The sequence below is a fragment of the Hyaena hyaena genome, unplaced genomic scaffold (assembly GCF_003009895.1).
Source record: "Hyaena hyaena isolate Hyena2069 unplaced genomic scaffold, ASM300989v1 scaffold_279, whole genome shotgun sequence".
Taxonomy (NCBI): Eukaryota; Metazoa; Chordata; class Mammalia; order Carnivora; family Hyaenidae; genus Hyaena; species Hyaena hyaena.
The window spans coordinates 1,391,996-1,419,834 of NW_024080910.1; the positions used below are offsets into that span (position 1 = coordinate 1,391,996).

The 27,839-nt window shown below is 39.3% G+C and overlaps 1 protein-coding gene and 1 pseudogene across 2 annotated transcripts in view; one reads left to right on the top strand and one right to left on the bottom strand.

Moving 5' to 3' along the window:
* LOC120241117 lies at positions 1–27,596 on the top strand (annotated as a pseudogene).
* MCM9 (minichromosome maintenance 9 homologous recombination repair factor) overlaps positions 1–27,839 on the bottom strand; it is a 112,263-nt gene that overhangs the window by 14,847 nt on the left and 69,577 nt on the right. The window lies entirely within an intron of this gene.

Genomic DNA, 27,839 nt, shown 5'->3' on the forward strand with positions numbered 1-27,839 from the left:
ATGGGGAAAAACCTGTGGACAGGATACATGGAGAAGATCAAAACAATGGTCCAGGAAGAGGCACACACGTCCCGAACAGAGCAGTGGCGCCATAGGTATGGAAATGACATAACTTAGACATTGTTTTTGAACTTATCATTGATGGGCAAGTCCTCAAAATAGCATGGCATATTCATTAACAGTAACAAATGTAGGTTATTTTTTCTCTGTAAATTTGTATGCTCTCCATTCAATGACCATTTTTAGTTACAGTGACATATCACAGCCCTGTGATATCAGCAAACATGGGCTACATTTGTTAATCTCTGAGCTATTTCCAGTTGGTTCTAGTGACCAGCTCATGAGACTGTAAAAGTTTAAGAATCTTAATTTGTAGTAAATGGCACAAGAAGACACTCATTAAAGAGAAACACAAACAAGGCACTAAATCCCTCTGTAAAATGAAATCCCTTTTAAAGTTTTACTGAAAGGGGGTCACCTGGGTGGCTCAGTTGGTTAAGCATCCCATTCTTGATTTCAGCTCAAGTCATGATGTAGCAATTTGGGAGTTCAAGCCCTGTGTAGGGCTCTGTGCTGACAGTGCAGAGCCTGCTTGAGATTCTCTCTCTGCCCCTCCACTGCTCACTGTCTGCCTCCAAATAAATAAATATTTTTTTTCTTAAATAGTTTATTATCAAGTTGCTTTCCATATAACACCCAGTGCTCATCCCCACAAGTGCTCTCCTCCATGCCCATCAACTCCCTTCCTCTCTCCCACACCCCCATCAGCCCTCAGTTTGTTCTCAGCATTCAAGAATTTCTCATGGTTTACCTCCCTCCCCAACTATTTTTCCCTTTCTTCTTTCCCATGGTGCTCTGTTAAGTTCCTCCTAATCCACCTATATGTGCAAACATATGGTGTCTGTCCTTCTCTGCCTGACTTATTTCACTCAGCATAACACCCTCAAATTCCATCCATGTTGCTACACATGGCCAGATTTCATTCTTTCTCATTGCCATGTGGTATTCTATTGTATAGATAAACCACATCTTCTTGATGCATTCATCAGTTGATGGGCACTTAGGCTCTTTCCACTATTTGGCTATTGTTGAAAGTGCTGCTATGAACATTGGGGTCCATGTGCCCTGATGCATCAGCATTCCTGTATCCCTTGGGTAAATTCCTAGCAGTGCTATTGCTGGGTCATAGGGGAGTTCTACAGTTAATTTTTTGAGGAACCTCCACACTGTTTTCCAGAGGGGCTGCACCGGTTTACATTCCCACCAACAGTGTAGGAGGGTTCCCGTTTCTCCACATCCTTGCCAGCATCTGTAGTCCCCTGATTCGTTCATTTTAGCCACTCTGACTGGCGTGAGGTGGTATCTCAGTGTGGGTTTGATCTGCATTTCCATGATGATGAGGGACACTGAGCATCATTAAAAAAATTTACTGAAAGGGAAAAATTCTGAATAGCTTATATTTTACAATTTATGTGCCAAAATGGCTTTGTGAAGGCAGTTGTTTAGTCCTTGTGGAACCAAGTTTGAAGGAAAAAAAAGAGTAGTACATTGTTCCTAACTAATCTTACAAAGAGCGTTTAATCCATACTAAAGTGAGGCTGTTTGCATTTATCATAGAAAAGGAGTATTACTGAAATACTGGCAATGAAACAAAATATAACTGCATATGAAGTGATTTTCAAAAAAATATTTTCAGTATGAGGTAAAACTGCCTGTTCTTCCTCCCTCTGATCTACCTATATAATAAGGTATTTCCTGTGTGCAGAGGACTGTAATGACAGTTCAGGAAGGTATACAGTGGTCCCTCCTTCAGTTAGTCTCCAACAGAACTGCTGCAGGGAGGGAAGGTTCTACACGGTGCTTGCCAGACAGTACATGAGCCACAGATGATGGCATCCTTGTCAGCGTTAGCATCAGCAAAGAGGCACTTCTGTGAAGACTCCTGTGTATCTGTAAGGTATATCATCTTAAAGCTACCCATGATGTGAGAAGGGAAATGAACAAGCAAAGAAAGAAAGAAGGTGGTGAATTATTTCTGAGGTAACTGGGGGAAAAAAAGAAACAAATAAGCTTAAGGAAGGGGGCTAAGGACAACGTATATGTGAAGAACACAGGCTGCCTGATGGACAGTTGGTGGAAATGTGAGCAATGTACAGCAGAGGAGTGGTTTCTGGTCATTTGAAACAGGGGAAGGCTGTATACGCACCTGGTGTTTGCAGATCTGTGATACAAACATTGCTGCATTAAAACCAAAGGAGGCTCTGGTAAAATACAGACACACACACACACACACACACACACACACACACACAGAGTCTAATCCTAAGTACTTCGTGCATACTAATGGCTCACTAAATAACTACTGAATGACTGAACTCACAGATTGGAGTAAGGTAATAATCATGTTTTCAATCCAGTATGACCTCTATCTTCTTCAACAACAATACTATAGGTAACTACTGTATTCATAATGCCAAGCATTGTGCTAGGCTTTATGTATACACACTATCCCTAATATTCACAAAAACCTAAGAGGTAAGATAACATATCACCAACTTAGAAATAAGGAAAATAGAAGTTGAAGGATGGTAGTAACTCCTCCACAGGTGACAGCAGCAGAGCTGAGCTCCCATTCAAATCCAGACCTGCTTGACTCCAAAACCAGTGCTCTTTTACCTGCAGACTGCCACCCAGGTATAACATCTTAAACAGTTCCTGTGTGGTCTTTAAATGTGTGTGTGTGTGTGTGTGTGTGTGTGTGTGTGTGTGTGTGTTTGTGTTTTATATTTATTTTTGAGAGAGACAGAGAAAGAGAGCACGTGTGCACATGAGGAGGAGAGAGAGACAGAGAATCCAAGGCAGGCTCCATGCTGGCAGCATGGAGCCCGACACGAGGGCTCGAGCTCATGAACTACAAGATCATGACCCGAGCTGAAACCAAAAGTTGGACACTTAACTGACTAAGCCACCCAGGCACCCCGTCCTGTGTGGTCTTAAAGAATCTGTCTGATGGTTTAGGCCTTCATTGACTTGCCTTATCTTTTGCCTACTTGATTCGATCCTCCTTGAAGGGCTGTGACTTATTGTTACCATGCTTACATGCCTGTCACGTATTAAATGATCAATAAACATTCACGAAATACATGACAAATAAAAAATATATCTTTATTTAGTTCAGTTATTTCTAAAATTCAGGGCCATTTTATACTTACAGACTTCAACAGTCATAAAATAATCATGCTAATATGTGTTTTTTTCTACATTAACTTCAAGGAGTGAAAACATTCCAGTTGCTGAAAAAACTACTTTTCCATTTTAATCCAAATGTTTTCACTTTCCTGAAACACACAGTGGTAACTTTTCTATTCTAAAGTTAGGTTACACAAATTATCTGTACTATTACAGGCCCTCCAGAAAGTGCCCTTGACTTTGCAATGCTCTCCAGTACTCTCATTACATCCTTTACGGGGTGATCCCCATCTCCACTCATGGCTTTAATCACCACCGATACGCTGGTTCCCGTAAATTCAGTTCTCGATTGTGGGACTGGCTGCTGTGTGTTCATCAAACCTTGTTTGCCCTTTGCCCCAGGCACAGAGCCAGACCATGTTTCCCATCCTCTTTTGTGTCTGAGTAGGTCTGTGGTGAGTAAGTCTTCTCAATGGAATGGGGGTGGAAGAACATATGCCATTTCCACGTCGGGCACCTATGTTCCCGTTCAACCCTTCTCACCCTCTCCCTCTGCCAGCATAAACCCGGATGAGGCCCTGGAGTCAGCGCTGCCCGAGGGACGGAGCTAGGCCCTGGAGGAGTGCGTGGAGCAGAGCACCCCACCCTCAACACACATGGGAGTGTGGCATAAGCAAGAAAAACTTCCTTTGCCAAAATACTGCAGGCAAGAGATGAGCACAGGAAAGAATCGACCAGTTTTCAAGGAGTAATGAAGAGAATAGACAGCTCGGAAATGTGAAGTATGGAAAGGGTGGAAAACACAACTGCTTCTAGGCCCCAGAGAGTAGGAGCAAGACTTGAAAGGGTTTTGAACAACAGAGCCCCAGTAAATTCTCTCCGGTGTACAAAATGACCCAGGTTAAGGGTGAAGCCTTCAGTTCTAGATGGCCTTAAGTTAGCCACCATTAGGTTGAATAAAAGAGGAATGGAAGCCACACTCATGCTCACAGCAATATTATTCACAATGGCCCAGAGGTGGAAGCTACCCCAGTGACCACGGATGGACAAATAAACAAAAGTGAGGTATGTATACATATACATACACAAACACACAGTGAAATATTATTCAATCTTGAAAAGAAAGGAAATCCTGCTACTTACTATAACAGGGACAACCCTTGAGGACATTATACAAAATGAAATAAGTCAGTCACAAAAGATAAATATGCTATCAATCTGCTTATATGGGATTTCTAGAATAGTCAAATTTATAGGGACACAAAGTAAAATGGTGATTTCCAGGGATGGGGAAGAAGGGAAAATGGGTCGTTGTTGTTTAAGGAGTATAGAGTTCTAGTTCTGCAAGACAAAAAGGGTTCTGAAGATTAGCTGTACAACAATGTGAATATGAATATGCTTAATATCACTGAACTGTACACTTAGAAGTATTTAGGATGGTAAATTTTACATTAGGTATTTTTCTTCACCACAGTAAAAAAAATGGAGGCCATAATGGACTGAATGTTTGTGACTCCCCCAAATCTACATGTTGAAGCTCTAACCAGCACGGTGATAATATTATGAGGCCCATAATATTATGGGCCTTAAGGAAGTAATTAGGTATAGATGAGCTCATGAAGGTAGTGCCCCCATAAGGGGTTTAATGTCCTCGTATGAAGAGGAGGAGAAGGCAAACCTCGCTCGCTTTCTCTCTCCCACAGACACATAACTGCACACGCACACACACCAAGGAAAGACCTTGTGAGCACACAGCAAGAAGCAGCTGTTTACAAGCTGGGAAGAGGGTCCTCACTAGGAGCTGAATCTGTCAGCACCTTGATCTTGTACTTTCCAGCTTCTAGAACCATGAGGAATAAATGTCTGCTGTTTAAGCCACCAGTCCATGGTATTTTGTTACAGCAGCCCACACTAAAACAAAGGCAAAGAAGGAAAGGAAAGAAAACCCCAGAGCAAGCCAGATTTGAGAAATCTGTGAAGAAAAGAACTCTGGATGCCAGTACAAGCATTTGACTGGAAGCAAAGGGATGAGAGGCCTATGATTCTAGGAGATCCACGCTGCAAAAGAAACCATACCTTCACTCTACAGAAAGCCTTTGATGTTTTCAAGTTGTAAAATAACCTATGGCAGATATGACACCAACAGCACAAGCAAAAAAAGACGAAACAGATAAAATGGACTTCATCAAAATTAACAACTTTGTGCTTCAAAGAATGCTATCACAGAAGTGAAAAAACCCACAGAATGAAATTATTTGCATATAATAGAGCCAAGAAAGGACCTCTATCCAGAATATATAAATAACTCTTAAAACTGAACAAAAGGCAAATAATCCAGTTAAAAATGGGCATAGGATTTGAATAGATGTTTCTCCAATAAGGATACACAAATGGCCAGTAAGCACATGAAAAGATGCTCAGTATCATCAGTCATTAGGGAAATGCAAGTCAAGACCACAGGCGAGATACTAAAGGCACACTAGAATTATTATAATCACAGACAAAATAGGTGTTGGCAAGGATACAGAGACACTGGAACCCTCCTACACTGCTCGAGGGACTGTGAAGTGGTGCAGTGGCATTGTAAAGGTTTGAAGGTTCCTTAAAAAGTTAAATATTGTTAACATACGACCAAGTGATCTCTCCTATTACATACCCAAGAGCAATGAAAACATATATCCACACAAAAACTAGTATGTGAATCTTCTTAGTAGCACTGTTCCTCATAACCAAAGTGGAAACATCCCAGATTTCTATCAACTGATGAATGGATAAACGAACTGTGGTATATTCATATAATGGAATACTATGAGGCCATGAAGGAAGCTATTGGTGGTACAAGCCACAGCTTGGATGAACCTTGGGAACATTATGTCAGTTAGAACACTTGAGGACCAGTCCTGAAGGCTAAAGAGCTCTGTGACGGAAGGGGCCAGGGCACCTAAATGATTTCATGGGCTGGAACAACTCCTCTTCCACACATTGGTGAGCAAGACACAACCTTAGATTGTGTTAAGCCACTGTCTGCTATAGCAGTTAGCCTCCCCTGAGCGATATCCAGCAAATCTCTCTAATGAACTCTAGATCCTTTGGCTGTAGCAAAAACTACTCCAATGTTTGAGTGGTTTCCTCATCCAAAGAATCGGGCCAAAAAATAGCCTGTGATGTAATACATATGTGTTTCTAGATTATCCAACACTTTTAGAATAGGGTCCCAATTAAAAGAAAAACTACTTAGCACTCAAAAGTGGGGTAAAAAGCCTCACAAAACTATACAAAATAAAAATATATTAATGATATGCTCATAATCCATGAACACATATTACAAAATTATTAAAAAATAAGATTGTTAAAGTTGACAAATCACCTTTGACTGACTCAATGAAGGGTAACAAGAGAGAACAAGACACAGGCCAGGGCAGCTCATACGGAGCATCTAGAAAGAATGGAAACTCTCAGAGTGTGTGACGTGAACTTACATTTTCATACCCTGGTGGCACACTTGGATGCCTGTAAGGGATCCTTATCCTGTTCCAGAGCCCCCCAGCTCCCTCAAGAGTCAGAACCCTCTCAGTGGCGTTGGGTAGAAGGACTTGTTCCCACCTCTCCCTGTCTCCTCGCCTTAGCCTGAGGCTAATCTGAAGAGGATGCCACCAGAGACACAGCTTCACAAGATCCGGAGGAAGGGGCAGACAGGTTGTCTGGTATGTAGAGAAATCTTATCTGGGAGCAGTGATTCCTAAGCCTGGCTCATCAAAGAGAGCCAAGGTTGGTTGTAATAACAGAGATTCTCAGGTCTCATCTCTGAGATTCCGATTGGTAGGCCTGGTGTGGGCTAGAAAACACCACCAGCAGAGTGACTGGTGCTGTGGCTCTTCTATGGCTGTTAAAATCACAGGTACAATAAACGACTACTTGTCTGTCTCCCTACAAAGTCTGAGCATCTTGAGGCACCTGGGTGGCTCAGTGGGTTAAGCATCTGACTTCATTCAGCTCAGGTCATGATCTCATGGTTTGCAGGTTTGAGCTTCACGTGGGGCTCTGGGCTGACAACTCAAAGCCTGGAGCCTCCTTCGGATTCTGTGTCTCCCTCTCTCTCTGCCCTTCCTCCTGCTCGTGCTCTGTCTCTGTCTCTCAAAAATAAATAAACACTAAAAAAAATTTTCTGAGCATCTTGAGAACAAAAGCCTTGCCTTTTCCTCTTTGTGATGTGAGTAGCATGGCATTGTTTAGTGCTCAAGACAGGTTTATTGAGCAAAACAATACATTGCCATCATGCTTGTTTTTATTTTTTAATTATTTTTATTTTTAAAAATATTTTTTATTTCTTTTGAGAGAGAAAGTATGAGAGAATAAGTGGGGAAGGGGGAGAGAGAGAGAGAGAGAGAGGGAGAAGGAGAGAGAGAATCACAACCTGGCTCCACACTGTCAGTGCAGAGCCCAGTGTAGGGCTCAAACTCACAAACCACAAGATCATGACTTGCGCCAAAATCAAGAGTTGGACGCTCAACCAACTAGGCCACCCAGGCACCCCCAGTGTGCTTGTTTTTAAAATTTAGACTGTACTTCCTACCTAGACTTGTGAGTATAATTTAGTAGCACCAAATATATAATTACAACATCAAATTTTCTCCTCAAAGAAATATCAAAGGTATCCTTTTAATTACTTAAGAGTCAACTGATACCCTGCATTTGAACTCTAACTCTATGCAGTGTATACAGAGTGATATATTTATTTCTTATTTTTTAACATTTATTTCATTTTTGAGAGAGAGAGAGAGAGAGACAGAGCATGAGCAGGGGAGGGGCAGAGAGAGAGGGAAACACAGAATCCAAAGCAGGTTCCAGGCTCTGAGATGTCAGCACAGAGCCCGATGAGGGGCTTGAACTCAGGAACCGTGACATTATGACCTGAACCAAAGACAGATGCTTAACCAACTGAGCCACCCAGGCACCCCCAAAGTGACACATTTACACACACACACAAAACTGAGAAATTCCCTGCAGCCTTGGAGGCCAGCCAGATATTCTGATTGAATGGTTCACACTATATCCTTAAACTATAATTCAAATTTAAAAATCCTTCACAAAGCAATCAGACTTTAGTCACTTGAAATGAGAGAGATAACAAAAGAACGCACATTTCAGAATTCCTAAAAATGATACTGTAAGGTATCAAACATCTTAAAAAACTTGAAGTGTTCTTAGAGAAAGTGCCCAGAACATCGGGATGATGATGGCCCTTGTATTGCTAGCCAAATTAAGATGCCTTTGAACTGAGGAGTGAAGGGTAGGTAAAGTGTTTTAAGGGTAAAATTCAGAGTATCTTTATTTGACTTTGGTGGAATACATGATTCAGTATTCCGTTTTCACACTTAACCCTTCTAATCGGCTTACTAATTAACAACTTGAAATGCTTTATGTCTCCAGACACATTGTTTCAAGAGCTCTGCATCTGGCAAATAACTGTATACTTTGCATCAGGAAGATTAACAGGCTCCTAGTTAGGGACAGAATAAAACTTAAGGTTCTGAAAACTGTTAGCCCCCCAAATTAGATAGAGCTACTGATAGAGGAAGACCAACTTTTTCTTAAACAGTAGAGTGACACACAGAAAGTGCCATGAAAAATGAACATAAGCGATGGTGGAACTTAAAGATGTTTTTCTTGGTCCCACCCACTACCACACAGACGGTCCGCAAACACTGCGCCCTGAAGGCACACTTAAAGCCATCCCAAAAGCAAAACCACAATGTGTACTATTCTTCCACTGTTCTCTACGTGATATTATGTCAAAATAAACATTTTTTAAATGTAAAAGGCCACTTCCTCCAGACAGAGGGAGAAAAATATCACATAACTGGTGGTAGACGTGATCTGGGGAGAAACTGCAGAACTTGACCAGGAGCGACTAAGTGCAGTCTTGATAAACTCTTCCAGCCTTTTTCTTTATCTCTTTGAAACCCGCTGAGCTCAAGACTTTTCTCATCAAGAGGCACCCTGCTATTCAGATTGATTCATCAGGCTATTCTGTCTGTCTAAACTATTGCTCCTCAGCACTGACAAGTCCAAGCACTGACAACTGTTGTATTCCTAAAGTGGTTCTTTTGTCCTCATTATAGTGCTGGACAGGCCAACCACTGGAACGTCCACCAAGCATGTAACAATCCCGTCTTTGTAAATTGCCACGCACTAACAGTGGGCTGGAGTAGAGACTGGAAACTGACTTAGGGCAGTCACCCTATAAACCAGAGGTGTCTGAGCTGCTGCTGCATAAGTCTACTAGGGACTATCTAATTGGACCTCTTTTGAGGGTATCTGAAATGGACACAAGAGGGAGAACTGAACTGCTATTTTATATCTACTTGAAACAATCTCCCATTCTCCAAATTATGTTCCAGTCACCAAATGTTCCAGTCACCAAAAGAAGCAGCTTCTTTTATTCTGTTCTTCGGTTTCTGCATTTGTAAAAATGTGGTTATAATAATCGTGGGCTGATATCAACTATTGTGAGAAAGAAATGAGTTATTACATGTGCAATGCTTAGAATAGAGCCCCGCATCTACTAAGTACTAGATAAATACAGATAGCCCTTTATTATCCAAACTCCTGCTTTCTGTAACTAGGAATTTGAATATGTTAAGATAAATTTTCTGATAAATTCCTTGCTATCCAAATTCAGGAACAAAATAGATTTGGCTAGAGAGAGATACTTGTGTTACTTATTATAGTTAAGTACCTTATTATGTGCCAGACACCATTCTGTGTGATTTACATGTAACAGTAAATTAACCTTCTTTTTTTATTGAATTATATTTAACATGTATCATTGTGTAAACCTAAGGTATACAACATGTTGATTTGATACATTTATAGATATGGTAATGTAGTTGCCATCAAAGTGAAAACTTACAATTGTATCTTGTTATGTAATTACCATTTCTTTTTCACAGTTGGCGTGATTAAGATCTAGTCTGTTGGCACTTTTGATGATTATAATATTATTGTCTACATTCACTATAATGTGCATTAGATCTCCAGGACTAGTCTACTAGCTACAAGTTTGCACCCTTAAAAAATATCTTTCCTTCTCCCCCAACCCCCAGGCCCTGGCAAACACTATTTTACTCTGTTTTTGAGTTGGCTCTTAAAAAATTTTTTTAAATGTTTATTTAGTTTTTAGAGGGAGAGACAGAGCATGAGTTGGGGAGGGGCGGAGAGAGAGAGAGAGGGAAAGAGAGAGAGGGAGACACAGAATGTGGAACAGGCTATAGGCTCTGAGCTGTCAGCACAAAGCCTGATGTGAAGAGAGATCAGGACCTGAGCCAAAGTCAGACACTTAATCGACTGAGTCACCCAGGTGCCCCTGAGTTTGGCTCTTTTAGATGCTATATGTAAGTGATATCATATAGTATTTGTGTTCTGTCTGACTTATTTTACTTAGCATAAAATGTTCTCATGATCTATCCTTGTTGTAAATGGCAGATTACATTCTTTCTCAGGCTGAATGTATTCCATTTTATATACACATATCACATCTTCTTTGTTCATTCATTTGTTGACAGGCACTTAGGCTGTGTCCATATCTTGGCTGTTGTGACTTATGCTGCAGTAAACATGGGAGTACAGGATATCTCGATATCCTGTTTTTATTTCCTCTGGTGTATACTCAGAAATGGGACTGCTGAATCATATGGAAATTCTTTTCGTTCCTATTATGTAGGCTGCCTTTTTAAAATTAAAAATTAATATTTGAGAGAGACAGAGAGACAGAGAGAGAGAGAGAGAGAGAGAGAGAGAGAGAGAACAAGCAGGGGAAAGGAGCAGAGAGAGAGAGAGAGTAGGCTCCATGCTTCACGGAGCTAAATGGGCTCCATGCTCAGTGCGGAGCCCTAGGTGGGGCTTGAAGCCATGACCCTGGGATCATGAACAGAGCCAAATCAAGAGTTGGACACTCAACTGACTGAGCCACTCAGGCACCCCTGTAGGCTGCCTGTTGAAGACACATTCTACAAGGTTGAGCTGAAGGCAGGCATGCAGTCCCAGACCAAGTAGAGGCATGTATTCCTCTCTGAGCAAACTGCACCTTTAGCAAACTACTCAGGAAGGGGTCCTCGCCCTGCACTACATGTTCAAAAGGAGCACGTAGGTGAATTACTTGGTCCTGGAGGAGAACACAGACAATGACCCCGGTAAGTCTTTACTCATGAACAGGGAGACTTCTGAGCAGATTATTCTGCAAGCCACCAACATTGACATCCAGCAAGCGCGGGCACAGGACAATGATCAAGTCTTAGAAAAACAGTAAGACTCCTTAAATGCTGCAGTGGGACCTCATCCATCAACGATTACTATATGCTGAAGGAGAATGAAATCTCTGTGAACCCAGGCGAGGTGGTCCAGATCCTCACGGTTAACAAGCAGAACACGTGCATGATGTTATCAGCCTGTCAGCAACCATCCTTCCAGAGCTGAGGGCTGGGTCCTGGGCAGCAGCCTGGTGTCCCTCACCAAAGCCAGGCTGGCAACAGAAAACAGTGACAGGAGGGGCACCTGGGTGGCTCAGTCGGTTAAGCGTCCGACTTCGGCTCAGCTCATGATCTCACTGTTTGTGGGTTTGAGCCCCGCGTCAGGCTCTGTGCTGCCGGCTCAGAGCCTGGAGCCTGCTTCAGATTCTGTCTCCCTCTCTCTCTGACCCTCCCCTGCTCATGCTGTCTCTCTCTCTCTCAGAAATAAGTAAAACATTAAAAAATTTACATTAAAAAAAGAAAAGAAAACAGTGACAGGAGCAGTAAATAAGTGCTTCATTGGCTTCCCCAGGATAGGAGTATGCAGATTTAGAAAAGTGAAAAACAAACAACACGAACACATAAACACATGGTAGGGAACTACTGCTGCCTAATCTTGAAGGTGCCACCGGAACCAATGTTTTGAGTGCTGGAATCATAAGCAGCATGTCGTCCAGGGTGGACCTTTCTGATGTTGTTGGTAATGGTGGTTTCTCCTTTCTCTTTCCCCCCACCCTACTAAGAAACCTCCTGAAACCCTAGGTGATGCAAGGCCTGCCTTCTGTTGTTCCATTAACTGACTGCAGGATTCACTGAACTGGACTTCTATTTTTATTGTAACACGTTATATATGGGTAATGTTCCAAATATGTACGTACACACACACACACACACACACACACACACACGAAGGTGATTTTTTTCCCTCTTCAAAACAAAGAGTTTAGACATCAACTAAAGAAGTAAAATGAATCATACAGCTCTAAGCATCAGTAGGAGCATTAATGTGGGAGAATTACAGTTAGCAAGTGCTAACCACTAAGGAGAGCTGAACAAGTCTGAAAGACTCACAGACACAAAAAAAATCAGAAAAAGTATCTGAGTCACAATGTTGGGAAAGCAGGTCTGAAGGTGAATACACTTATGCTATGGCAGCAATGAACAATACAGCTGCTATTTTAGATCTACTTTGAACAAAAACTCCCATTTTCCAAATTATGTTCGTCTCATCAAAAGATGCAGCCTTTGCCGTCCCGGGCACCCTAGCTGCCCTGGCTTAAGGTGCCCTTCAGGTAACGTGAGCTTTTCTCATTATAACTTTCAAAGGCCTTTCCAGTTATCATCCACCCTGCAGCACTTGAGGGTTCGTCCTGGAGCATAATCAGGTTTTGGCTGACTGATCAGAGCTCCTGGACACATGCAGGAGCCAGGTGATGATGATGATAACAGTCCATATCCATTTATCACAATTTCAAAATCCAAAAAATTCTGAAAAAGTGAGTTGTTCATAGTTAATTTGGCAGGAAAATCTGACCTAAATTGATGTACCTTTATTACATTTAGTGTGAAGTTTTATAGCTTCACTGTAGTATGATTAAAATAAAATGCTTGATTACAGAGGCACCTGGGTGGCTTAGTCAGTTAAGTATCTGACTTCAGCTCAGGTCATGATCTCGCGGTCTGTGAGTTTGAGCCCTGCATCAGGTTCTGTGCTGATAGCTCAGAACCTGTAGCTTGTTTCAGATTCTGTATGTGTGTGTGTCTCTCTCTCTGCCCTTCCCCCACTCACACTTTGTCTCTCTCTCTCTCTCTAAAATAAATAAACATTAAAAAAAATTTTTTTTAAATGATTATAGGCACTGTCTCAGGCACTGCTGGTAGATTTCATAATATAGGACATATGCACTGTATTTCTTTCCTAAAATGAAAACCAAAAAATCTGAATTCTAACATGTATTTGGCCTTAGGGGTTTCTGAAAAGAATTGTAGGTCTATAATAGTAACACTTAACTAGCATTTATTATATGTCAGGTTAGATCATAAGCACTTTACATGGATTAACTCAACCATTTTCATCGTGGCCCTATGAAATGGAGTGATTCACACCATCTTACCAATGAGGAAGCCATGGCACAGAGAGGTCCAGTAAAATGCCAGTAATTAGCTAGTAGGTAGTGAGCTGGAACCTCAACAAAGCCAGACTAGCTGTGGGACTCTTTCCCTTTTTATAATTCTTTCAATACCCAATGCAAAAAAAAAAAAAAAAAAAAAAAAAGGTGGAGCTCTTGATGCAGTCTCCTGAACTTGTTCCACATTAGCATAGATCATGTTCAACATTTCATGATATAACATGAAGCCATATTTTATATATGTACACATTCTGCAACAAACCAGCCAGCAACTGAATTAATTTGCTGGCTTAGGTTTATAGTACCTCATAGGTGGTACCTTGAACGTTATCCATTTACTCATTAGATGCTTGAATTCTTCACACAAATGTTTCCTAGTCTACTTTGAAGGCCCCTACAACGATGCAGCCTACCTGATGCCCTAACCTCTAAAAAGTCTTCTTTGTACTGATTCTAAATATACTTCCCTGAACTTTCTAGCCACTGATTCTAAAGGATACAGAGAAGTTTAATTCCATTTCTATATATCTAGCCATTGATTCTAAAGGATACAGGAAAGTTTAATTCCACTTCTATATATTTGATCCCTTTAAAATTATTGTAGATAACTATTTCCCCAATTACTCTTTCTAAAAATAGTTGAAAGAAAATACAGGTGATATTTTAAAAATACATAGAAGAAGTTGGTATGAGAAGTTAAACAACAAAGAAAGAATAACTTAAAAAGTAAAACACTGATGGGATGCCTAAGTGGCTCAGTTAGTTAAGCGTCCAACTCTTAGTTTTCAGCTCAGGTCATGATCTCATGGCTTCTGGGTTTGAGCCCTGCATTGGGCTCCGAGCTGACAGTGTGGAGCCGGCTTGAGATTCTCTCTCCTTTTCCCTCTGCCCCTCCCCTGCTCACATGCTCTCTCTCTTTCTCTCAAATAAACATAGAATAGAATAGAATAGAATAGAATAGAATAGAATAGAATAACATAACATAACATAAAATAAAATAATAAAATAAAATATTGATTTCTAGGTTTCCAGAGGATAATAGCAGCTGCTTATATCCACATCTCTCCACATATCCTTCAGAGAGGTTACAGATAAACAAGGAGAGCAAATAAACCCATGAAACAAAACTAAAAAATAAAAGTGAGAGAGAATAGTGCAAACCTCAATTTACATGGGAATCAACAAACAGACATTAGGAACCAGCAAAACTGATGTAGAGCCCACAACGGAACGGAAAGACCAGTGGAGGCTAAGTGAAAAGGCGAAGAGACAAATGGGTTCCTCATAATGGTAAAACACAAACAAAATGACCCTTAGAAGGAGAGAGTCCTACATGGATGGGGAAACATTGTGAAAAGGCTCGAGGCCTTGTGGATCAAAACAGTGACTATTGGGGAACAGAAAGATGGCCTTCTTGGGAAGGGTCCTGGAATAGATGAAGGTGACCAGCAAGGGGCAGGAGTTCCTTGGAGTCTTGGTGATCAGAGAAAGAAAGAGACAAGCAGTGGATATTGAAGATCCTACTAAACAAATAAGAAATACAGAATCAGAAGACACATAAACCACTCTCCCCTTAACCTTTAGAAAAAAAATTATCTGTTAAGTAATATGCACTCAGCTGAGATTACTCTGAACTAAAAACTAGTACACCATCCAAGTTTCTCACCATCCCCATAAAGAATAACTATTATTAATTTAGGAAAGGATAAGACATTTTATTTTCTTCTTATTATTTTTTAAATTTAAATTCAAGTTAGTTAATATACAGTGTAGTCTTGGTTTCAGGAACAGAACCCAGTGATTCATCTCTTTTTTTTTTTTTACTTTATTTCTAGGAGAGAGAGACAGACAGCGTGAGCAGGGGAGGGTCAGAGAGAGAGGGAGTGACAGACTCTGAAACAGGCTCCAGGCTCTGAGCTGGCAGTCAGCACAGAGCCCGACGCGGGGCTCGCACCCATGAACCGCGAGATCATGACCTAAGCGAAAGTCGGACGCTTAACCGACTAAGCCACCCAGGCGCCCCCCAGTGATTCATCTCTTACACACGACACCCAGTGCTCATCCCTAAAAGTGCCCTCCTTAATGCCCATCGCCCATTTAGCCCATCTCCCTATCCAACATCCTGCCAGCAACCCTCAGTTTGTTCTCTGTATTTAAGAGTACCTTAGGGTTTGCCTCCCTCCCTGTTTTTATTTTTCCTTCTCTTCTCCTATGTTCATCTCCTGTGTTTCTTAAATTCCACATATGTGTGAAATCAAACAATATTTGTCTTTCTCTGACTGACTTATATCACTTAGCATAATACATCCTAGTTCCATCCACACTGTTACAAAGGCAAGATTCTATAGTATATATAAATCATATTTTCTTTATCCATTCATCAGTCCATGGACATTTGGGCTCTTTCCATAATTCGGCTATTGTTGACAGTGCTGTTATAAACATTGTGGTTCATGTGCCCCTTTGAATCAGCACTCCTGTATCCTTTGGAAAAATATCTAGTAGTGCAATTGCTGGGTTGCAGAGTCGTTCTATTTTTAATTTTTTAGTAACCTCCATTCTGGTTTCCAGAGTGGCTGCATCAGTTTGCATTCCCACCAGCAATGCAAAAAGGTTCCCCTTTCTCTGCATCCTTGCCAACATCTGTTGTTTCCCGAGTTGTTAATTTTAGCCATTCTGAGAGGTGTGAGGTGGTATCTCATTGTGGTTTTGATTTGTACTTCCCTGATTATGAGTGATGTTGAGCAAAAGATAAGCCATTTTAAGAGTAATGGAAACACATACAACATCCATACAAAACTATAATAAAATCCTTATCCAATCTCTCACCATAAAAACCACAAAGCAAAAGAAATCTGTAAATAATACAGTCACTTGAATTAAATATCCTTAAAAATATTTGCATATATGAAAAAACTCTCCAAATCAGAAATTCAAAAACTCAAAACTTAAAAGTACAAAAAAGATGTATATCCAGAGATGACTCAAGGAAGAAAAGGAGGAGAGAGGAAGACAAAATAATTTTAGAAATGAACATTCAAATCTGAGATGCCAAACAGACAAGACATGGGGCTAGAAATATAAATAAAGGGTGCTAAGAAGAGGAATAAAAACACCATGAGAATAAAAACAAAATACAAAAGAGCTAAAAAAGTCTAAGACAAAAATTGGTTGCTACAGAATCTAGGCAAAGAAGACCTAAACTACCTGTAGTGAGAATTTCTGAAAAATAAAAACAAAGGACAGAGAGTATATATATACAAAACTATGTAATTCAGGAAAAATTTTCAGAAAGAAAAGAATTCTATATTTCAAAAGACTCACTAACACCTAAACAAATGGACTAAGAATAATTAACTGAGACACAGCCTAGTAAAAATACTGAGATTAAAACAAAAGAAAAAAATCCTCTGGGCCTTTATCCCCCCCCCCCCCCCCCCCCCCCCCCCCCCCCCCCCCCCCCCCGCCTCGGACCTTTAGAGAAGAAAATCAAATCATCTATAAAGCAAAAGATACCACAATGGCATCAAATTTGTTAACAGCAACACACAAAGAAAAACTACAGGAAAGAAAGTGTAAGGCTAGGTCTTTATATCCAGCCAAGCAGTTTTCAAGTATTAAAGCATGAAAAATAGTTTGATACCTGCATAGATTCAGAACAGCCCTCGGGAGCCCTTTCTAAGAAATCTGTTAAGAGGACAACTTTCATTCAAGCGAAAAATGTTTGCGATGCTCTGGCAAAAGGACTGAAGGTAAGCAATGAATACATTTAATATTAGATCAAAGACCAAAGCATCAGAAGGGATAAAAGTAGAAGAAGAGAATGTGTTATATGTACTGACAAAGCATAAATAATACAACCATTTTTTTAATAGTAAAGAGAAGGGAGTAAGGGGGAAATAGAATAGGATCATTGGTTACCACATGGGTAAGAGTAGAGTCAAAGGTATTACATAAAGCTCCCAACTGAAGATAAAGGGGCTGTAGGCATTATAAAAGGTATTTTTTAAAGGTAAGACCTAGAACAGATGTTGGCAAACTTTAGGCAACAGGTCAAGTCCAGTTCACCTGTTTTTGTAAATAAAGTTTCAATGGGACACAGCCACATCCAGCCAGCTACATACTGTCTATGACTTTTGTTCTGTCTACATAATACACAGTAATTTAGTCAAATTATCCAATTAAGAGAGGTGAGTGGTTATAAGAGATGGTATGGCCCTTAAAGTCTTAAATATTTACTATCTGGGCCTTTATAGAAAAACTTTGCCAACCCCTATAAAATAACAAAAATACAAACCTTCCTAAATGCCAAACACATAGAAAAAGAAACAGTAAAATTTAAAAAAATGAAACAGTTGACACCAATCGTATTGGTAATACCAATAAATATAAATGTGCTTAATTCACACATTAAAAGAAAAAGATTTTCAGGTCATTCATAAAGCAAAATAAAATAAAACCAACTGTATACTCTATATAAGAGAACAAACTGAGGCGCTCTTTTTTTTTTTTTTTTTTTTTTTTTTGCCCACAGGTCTTGTCCCTATGATATAATGAAAGCATTTTAAAAATAAAAATACAGGGGTTCCTGGGTGGTTCAGTCAGTTGAGTATCCAAGAGTATCCAACTCTTGATTTCGGTTCAGACCATGATCTCATGGTTCATTAGATCAAGGCCCACATCAGGATCTACAGAGAGCCTGCTTAGGATCTTCTCTCTCCCTTTCTCTCTGCCCCTCCCCTGCTCCCATGTGCTTATGTTCTCTCTCTCTCTCTCTCAAAATAAATTTAAAAACGTAAAAAAATGTAAAAAAAAACAAAACAAAAAACCAAACTGAAGTCTTAAGGTTAAACATGAAGAAATAAAGAAAGATATATTAGGCCAATACAAATAATATGAAATCAGGAGTTGTGATCTTGATACTAGGCAAGGCAACATTCAGACCAGAAAGCTTTAAGACAAAGAAGTACAAATGCCAAAGCCATAGCAACTATGACCACACAAAGAAAAGAATTAATTCAAATAACCTCTGAATATGCACTCTAACCATATATGGCCTCAGTGAAATATATTCTAAGCACAAAGACAAAAACAAACAAAAAACAAAACCAAAAACACCACAAACAAATTACAAAGAAAATTTGAAGAAAAGAAAAATTGAGTATCACTAAGTTTTTTGGGTTTTTTTGTATTTTGTTCTTTTTTTTGGTGGTTATTACTGGCAACAGTGTTGGTAAAATAATTCTGAAACTATTATGCAGACTCAATTTAGTTCAGGAACACAAAGAGTTCTGTGAACACTTTCATATACATAGGAAATAAATAATTTTGGAGAGTCACAAATATTTTCTCGCCCTGGTTAAAAGGATTGGATAAAAATCATAGGTTTTTAAGAAGTACATAAATAGTTGCACAGTAATTTGAATCTACTTAATACTGAACTGTATTCTTAAAAATGGTTAAGATGGTAGGTTTCATGTTATGTATATTTTACCTTGTGGCAGGTACTAAAGTCAGGATATTAACATATATCAGCCCTAAGTTGAGAAATATCCCTGGAAGAAGGAAATTGTTATTTTCCTTTCAGAGATGACTAAACTGAGGCCCAGTGATGGCAATAATGTCACACAGATCAAAAGGAAGTAACAGAGACTAGAACTGACTATGGGTCTCTTTAACTCCAAAGCTTAGATGCTCTTTCTTCCATAACCAATGGACGTTTCAAAAAGAATATTAACATTTAAGATTTTCTTTATTTTAAATGAAGGGATATTTACTAATTTTGTTATTGTTGCATATTTGTTGTTACTGAGTAGTGACAGTGGCAGGTTTATGTAGTTTTACCAAGAACTCATCAGGAAGGAAATAATTCCAGAGGAAAGGTGTTTGGTCTCTGGAAGGATTCTTGTTTCAGGTGATATCCTCTGCATGAAAAACACAGAACCCAACAACTCAAGGTGGAAGATATTCAAATATAAGTTATACGCCTAATCTGTTTTTAAATACAGTTTTAGGGGCACCTGACTGACTCAGTCAGTAGAGCATGCAACTCTTGATCTCAGAGTTATGAGTTTAAAATCCACATTGGGTTTGGAGATTACTTAAAAATAAAATCTTAAACAAATAAATAAAATTTAAAATTTTTTGAGTAGTGTAAAAAATGTTAGGTCTGGTTGAAACACATTTTCAGGCCAGCATGCATTAGCAACATTATGTTCAGGAGCAGAAGCAGGGAGTCCTAAGTGCTCATCAGTGTGTGGTAGCCCTGTTACGCCTGGGAATTGGCCATTTAGTAAGTTCAGAGACCACAAGAACCTAAGCTCTGTTAGTACAATGTAATTAAAAAATATCTTCATGGGGCACCTGGGTGGCTTAGTCGGTTAAGCCTCCAACTTCAGCTCAGGTCATGATTCACAGTTCGTGGTTCTAGCCCCGCATCGGGCTCTGTGCTGACAGCTCAGAGCCTGGAGCCTGCTTCAGATTCTGTGTCTCCCTCCCTCTCTACCCGTCCCCCACTCATGCTCTCTCTCTTTCTCTCTCTCAAAAATAAACAGACATTAAAAAAAAATATTATCTTCACAATTACATTGCTCAAGAAACCCTTTCAAGAAGATGGGAGGAATTAAAAAAGCAAACCACTGAGTATCATTATATAATAATGCAATTATATAGTATTTAAAAACTATGTCTTAAAATGCATGATAGAAATTAAATAGTATAAATGTCTTTATGAATCTAGAAATAGTTATGTAGGGTGTGGAACACATCATAATGCCACCAACATCCAAACCTGACAGTCCATAGATAAGAACTAGTGTAGTGATAATAACTAGAAGAGAACAAAGAGCCTTTAATTTCTGCAATGTGGTAAATCATAGTAATGTTTAAATATATATGCCAAAGTGCTTCCATAAGTAAAAATTCTTACATAAATGTAAAGAAGCTGAAGGGCTAAAATATCAGTCATGATCCATGCCACAGTTCAAACAGGTTTTAAATTCTGGATAGTAGCCAAGACAAAAGAGAAACATTTGAAGAATTTTATCTTGAAATCATACAAATATTTACCAAATAAGAACTATAATATTAATGCCTACTATGATACAATGGTCAAAAATATTAGCCCTTGACAAAAGTTCTTTTGTCTTTTTTCTTTTGAGAGAGAGAGGGAGCAAGTGAATGAGGGGCAGGGAGAGAAGGGGGGAAAGAGAGAGAGAGAGAAGAGAGAAGCGAGAAGCAGTGCTCATTTGGGGCTCATGTTTTACCCAAAGCAAGGATCAAGCTCACCCGATACAGGACTTGAACTCACAAACTGTGAGATCATGACCTGCGCCTAAGTCAGAGAGATGCTTAACAACTGAGCCACCCAGGCGCCTGAGAAAAGATCTTTATATCAGAGCATTCAGAGTGCTCATGTAAAACTCCTTCCAGTATATATTATATATTTGACATGTGGTTTAAAGGAGAAACAAAAACTGACTGTAAATATGAGTAGCATATCTTCTAGCTGTAAATGATCTCCTTTCCCAACATATAAAAGAAATTCAATCAGTAAATTATTCATTAAAATTATTTTCTTTAGATGTCACTACAAATTAAAAAGGTGATAAATGTATCATCTTCCCTGGCACAATTGTTCCTTTCCATCCCCTTCCCGTCTATCCCTATGTGGTAGCTTTACTATTCAAGCCCACCATCAGCAGACAAAGCTTGGGCTGTGAATTTGTACCTGTTCATATACTGTTGCCAATCAGGGAAGATAGGAGCACAGAAAGAGTAAGTGTTTAGAAACTTCAATAGCAATTTGACAGGGTTATTTCATGTATGTTGAATCTAAAAATAAAATATATGGAAAAATACATATGTAGTATAAGCATATATATAGATTTACATATTTTTAAAATTAAGGATTACTGTGGTATAATTTACATATAGTTAAATTCAACTTTTTTGGGTGCCCCTCTACAGTCAATCCCTCGTCCTAATGCCCAATCCCTGGCAACCACTGATCTGATTTCTCTTCTCATTTTGTCTTTTCTATTATTTCATATAAACGGATCATAAACTATGTAGTCATTTGTGCCTGGTATCTTTCACTTCATACAGTGCTTTTAAGATTCAATCATGTTATTGCATATATCAACAGTTTGTTCCTTTTACTGCTAGTAGTAGTCTACTGTATGGATTTATCAAAATGTTTATCCAGTCACCAGTTGGTAGATTTCTGGGTTATTTTCAATTTTGGGTGACTATGAATAAAGTTGCTATAAGCATTTATGTACAAGTCACTTTTTGGAAATGAATATCCAAGTGTTCTAGCACCATTTTTTGAAATGACTACCCTATTTCTATTGAATTATCTTGGCATTGTTCTTGAAAATCAACTGACTTTGTATCTGTGGGTCTATTTCTGGACTTATATTCTCTTCCATTGATATGCGTCTACCTTTATACCAGTGCTACCCTATCTTGATTCCTGTGGCTTTATAGTAAATCTTGAAATGAAGCTAGTCCTCCAAATTTGTTCTTTTTCAAGATTGTTTTGGCTATTCTAGTTCCATATAAAATTTAAGATCAGCTTGTTGATTTCTGCAAAAAGCCTCCTGGGATTTTAATTGAAGTTGCATGGATTCTATAGATTGCTCTGAGGAAAACAGGTATTTTAACACTGTCTTCTTATGAGTGAAATTTGGTATATGTCTCTTTATTTAGGTCTTCTTTAATTTCTTTCACCAATGTTCTGCAATTTTCATTGCAAAATATGGAAAATATTTTGCTAGATTTATCTCTAAACATTTCATATGTGTGGATACTATCATAAGTATTTTATTCTAGTTTTCAATTGCTCATTGTTAGCATACAGAAATGCAATTAGTTTTTATACTCCAACCTTGTATCCTATGACTTTTTATTTATTATTTTTTTAATGTTTTTATTTATTTCTGAGAGAGAGAGAGACAGCATGAGCAGGGGAGGGTCAGAGAGAGAGGGAGACACAGAATCCGAAACAGGCTCCAGGCTCTGAGCTAGCTGTCAGCACAGAGCCCAAAGTGGGGCTCAAACCCACGAACCGTGAGATCGTGACCTGAGCTGAAGTTGGACGACTGAGCACCTAGGTGCCCCTCTATGACTTTTTAAAACTTATTAGTTCTAATACCATTTTCACTGATTCTTTAAGATCCCCTATGTAGACAAACATTTACATTTGGAGACAGCTTTAACTTCTTCCTTTCTAAACTAAATGTCTTTTAGTTCTTTTTCTTGTATTACTAAATTGTCTAGGACTTCTACTACAATACTGATCAGAAGTGGACTGGATATGCTTGACTTGCTCCCATTCTTAAATGAAAGACATTTAGTCTTTCATCATTAAGTACAATATGTTTCTTGTAGGTTTTTCACAGATAACATATAAATAGGCAGATGGACTTCTTTTCTTGTTTGCTAAGATTTTTATCATTATTTTGTCCGATATGTTTTCCGCATCTATTGAGATGTTTTCTCGTTGATTCCTTAATATTGTGAATTACATTAATTGATTTTCAAATGTTACAATAACTTGGCACTCCTGGATGATCTTTAATTGATTATAATGTATAATTTTTTTAATACATTGCCGGATTTAATTTACTAAAGTACTGATGAGAATTTTCATGCCTGGCTGGCTCAGTTGGTAGAGGATTTGACTCTTGATCTCAGGGTTGTGAGTTCAAGTCTTATGTTGCACACGGAGCCTACTTAAAAAAAAAAAAAAAAAAGAATTTTCATGTCTTATGTTCATGGGGGATATCATTCTGTAATTTTATTTTCCTGTAATGCGTTGGTCAAGTTTTGGTGTTTCCATGGAATGTTTTGTTCCTATCCTTTTAACTTACCTATGTGTTTGAATTTAAAGTCAGTTTCTGGAGTTAAGATGGCAGACATGTAGGGGGACAGGGATTTTCCTCAAACACAGTTGTACTGAGGTCAGAACACTTGGAATACCCAGGTAATCTATCTGTGGAATGACAGAAAAATCTCCACAAGTGGAAGGAGACAGCTTGGCAGGACAGAGGTGCCTGTATGTGAATTGGGAAATAAAGCAGCGTTATCAGGAGCACACTGAGAGAGAACAGTCCCCTCCCTTGAGTACTGTGGGAAGAGAGTATATTGCCCCCCCACCCAGGCAAGGACAAAAGACTCTGCAGGCACCGGCCTTATTGGCAGGGCGGAGTGGCACCACCCCAGAAATGGGTCCCCATGGTGCGGCATCCTTTAAGACACTGGGTCTTGAATCCCAGCCAAGCACGTAGGAGGCACAGGAGACTGTGGAGCAAGCTCATTGCCCACGTCACTCTGTGAGGACTGCCTGAACAGCGTGGTTTGAGACACCTGGTCTGGGGAGGAGAGACTGAGGTGTGCCATTTTTCTGCCCATCACCAACATGGTGCGGCTTCAGGGACCAGCACAGTGGTCTCCAGTGGGGGCGGGACCAGTCTACACCCAACCCGGGCCCTCTGTGCCTGGCACCTGTGTATCTACTGGACTGGGACGGACTCTGAGGGCATTAGACGGCCCCTCCTCCAGACCAGCACAGCCACCAGTCCCAGGCACCAACAGACAACAGTCCTGGGGCTTTGTATGTTAGTCTGTTCTGTTTTTGTTTGCCTCTTTTCTTTCCTTCTCTTTTCTCTTTTTCTTTCTACCCTCTTCTTTTTTTTTTCCTTTGGAATCAGGCCCACAGTTTCTGATTTGATTTTTAATCAATTCTTATTATACACACATATATTTTTTCTCTCTCTGCTTTGTTTACAATCAGACATTTTTACTTTATTCTTTTACCTCTTTTCTATATCTGCTTCTTATTTTCCTTTCTCTCTCTCTCTCTCTGGATGCCTTATAGTTTCTTTGAGTCTCTGCTTGGTCTTTTTTTTCCCCACCCCTTTCACTTTCCTCTTTGAATAGGATCAGGTCTCCTGCCTTTCCTTTCTTCCAGGGTTACTTTATTGAACAAATCAAAGCACACCTGGTAGAAGTTCTAAACAATTCACCACTACAAGTAGGGAGGAGCTTTGCAGAAGACTTACCAGTGGGATAAAGCAGTCAAATATGCAGCAGCAGAGTGCATGCAACACACTCCAAAAACACTTCCTGAAGTGCCTGGCCCTGGACAGTGTATGACCTCTTTTTAAAATAGGAGTTCTTATAGGTGCAGGACACATAACAGGCTATTAAAGCAAGACAGAAACCTAGCCAAAATGATGAAACGGTAGAATTCTCCTCAAAAGAAATTCCAAGAAGAAATGACAGCCAGAGAATTGCTCAAAACAGATATAAACAATATATATGGATAAGAACTTAGAATAACAGTCATAAGACTAATAGCCGGGCTTGAGAAGAGCAGAGAATATACTGCTGCAGAGATCAAAGACCTAAGAAATAGTCACAATGAATTAAGAAATACTACAAATGAGATTCAAAATAAACCATATACAGTGACAGTGAGGATGGAAGAAGCAGTGGAGAGAATAGTTGAAATAAATGATAAACTTAGGGAAAATGATGAAGCTAAAAAAGGAAGAGAAAGGAAATTACTAGACCATGAGGGGAGAATTAGAGACCTAAGTGATTCAATGAAATGAAATAATATTCGTATCATAGGAATTCTAGAAGAAGAAGTAGAGAGAAAAAGGGGCAGAAGTTTTATTTGAACAAATTATAGCTGAGAATCTTCCTAATCTGGGGAAGGAAACAGGCATCCAAGTCAAAGAGGCACAGAGAACTCCCTTCAAAATCAACAAAAACAGGTCAACACCATGACATGGCAGAGTGAAACTGGCAAAATACAAAGATAAAGAGAGAATTCTGAAAGCAGCTAGGGACAAATGGGAATTAACCTACAAGGGTAGATGCATAAGGGTGGTAGCAGACCTGTCCACTGAAAGTTGGCATGCTAGAACGGAGTGGCAGGAAATATTCAAGCATCCTTCATCCAGCAAGGCTATCATTCAGAATAGGAGACATAAAGGCTTTCCCAGACAAAAACTAAAGGAGCTCATGATCACTAAACCAGCCCACAGGAAATCCCAACGGGGACTCTGTGAGTGGAATACTGCAATGACTACAAAGGATCAGAGACATTACCACAAGCATGAAAACTGCAAAGAACACAATGATACTAAATCCGTAACTTTCAATAATCACTCTGAATGACAATGGACTAAATGCCCCAATCAAAAGACATAGGGTATCAGAATGGATTAAAAAAACAACAACAAGATCTATCTATATTCTGCCTACAACAGACTCATTTTAGACCTGAGGACACCTGCAGACTGAAAGTGAGGGGACAGAGAACCATCTATCATGCTACTCAATGGCAAAAGAAAGCTGGAGTAGCCAAACTTCTATCAGACAAACTTGATTTTAAAACAAACACTGTTACAGGAGATGAAGAATGGCATTATATTATAATTAAGGGGTCTGTCCATCAAGAAGAGCTAACAATTTAAATGTTTATGTCCTCAATGTGGAGGAAGCCAAATATATAAGTCAGTAAATCACAACCATAAATAAATGTACAGATAACAATACTGTGATTGTAGGGGACTTTAATAGTCTACTTACAGCAACGGACAGATAATCTAGGCAGAAAATCAATAAGGAAACAGCGGCTCTGAATGACACATTGGACCAGATGGACTTAACAAATATATTTAGAACTTTTCATCCCAAAGCAGCAGAACACACATTCTTCTCAAGTACACATGGAACATTCTCCACAACAGATCACATAGTGGGTCACGAGACAGCATTCAACAAATATAAAAGGACTGAGATCATACCATGCATATGTTCAGATTACAACACTATGAAACTTGAAATCAACCACCAGTAAACATTTGGAAAGCCCCCAAATACATGGAAGTTAAATAACATCCTACTAAAGAATGAATGACTCAACCATGTGATTAAAGAAGAAATTTAAAAAATATATGGAAGCAAATGAAAAAAGAAATACAACAGTCCAAACCCTTTGGGATGCAGCAAAGGTTGTCATAAGAGGAAAATACACTGCAATTCAGGCCTATCAAAGAAGAAAGAAAGGTCCCAAATATAGAATCTAACCTCACACCTAAAGAAACTAGAAAGGCAGCAGTAAAGAAAGCCCAAAGCCAGCAGACAGAGAGAAATAATAAAGATTAGAGCAGAAGTAAATAATATAGAATCCAAAAAACAAACAAGCAAACAAACAAAAAAACAGTAGAGCACATCAATGAAACTAAGAGCTGGGTTTTTGAAAGAATAATCAAAATTGATACACTACTAGCCAGACTTCTCAAAAAGAACAGAGAAAGAACCCAAATAAATATAATCAAGAATGAAAGAGGAGAGATCACAATTATCAGAGAATATTATGAAAAATTATATGCCAACAAACTGGACAATCTGGAAGAAATGGACAAATTCCTAGATTCTCACACACTACCAAAACTCAAATGGGGAAGAAACAGAAAATTTGAACAGACCCCAAACTAGAAAAGAAATGGAATCAGTTATCAAAAATCTGCCAACAGCTTTCTGTCCAACATCTTAGCGAGGTTGCAGGGGTGGTCACTGCTCTCTGAGCTTCCCTATACCGCCCAAGGACAAGAAGAAGAAATATGCCGGAAAATCAGCCAAAAAAGACAAAGATCCAGTGAACAAATCTGGGGGCAAGGCCAAAAAGAAGAAGTGGTCCAAGAGCAAAGTTTGGGACAAGCTCAATAATCTGGTCTTGTTTGACGAAGCAACATACGACAAACTCGGTAAAGAAGTTCCCAATTATAAGCTTATAACTCCAGCTGTCGTTTCTGAGAGACTGAAGATTCGAGGTTCCCTGGCCAGGGCAGCCCTTCAGGAGTTCCTTAGTAAAGGACTTATTAAGCTGGTTTCAAAGCACAGACCCCAAGTAATTTACACCTGAAACACCAAGGGTGGAGATGTCCTAGCTGTTGGTAAAGATGCATGAACAGATCTCACCAACTGTACATTTTGGAAAATAAAACTTTATTAAATTAAAAAAAAAATCTGCCAACAGATAAGAGTGCTGGGCTGGAAGGCTTCCCAAGGGGAATTCTACTAGACATTTAAAGCAGAGTTAATATCTATTCTTCTCAAGCTTTTCCAAAAAATAGAAATGGAAGAAAAGCTTCCAGACTCATTCTATGAAGCCAGCATTACCTTGATTCCCAAACCTTTAAGACCCCACTAA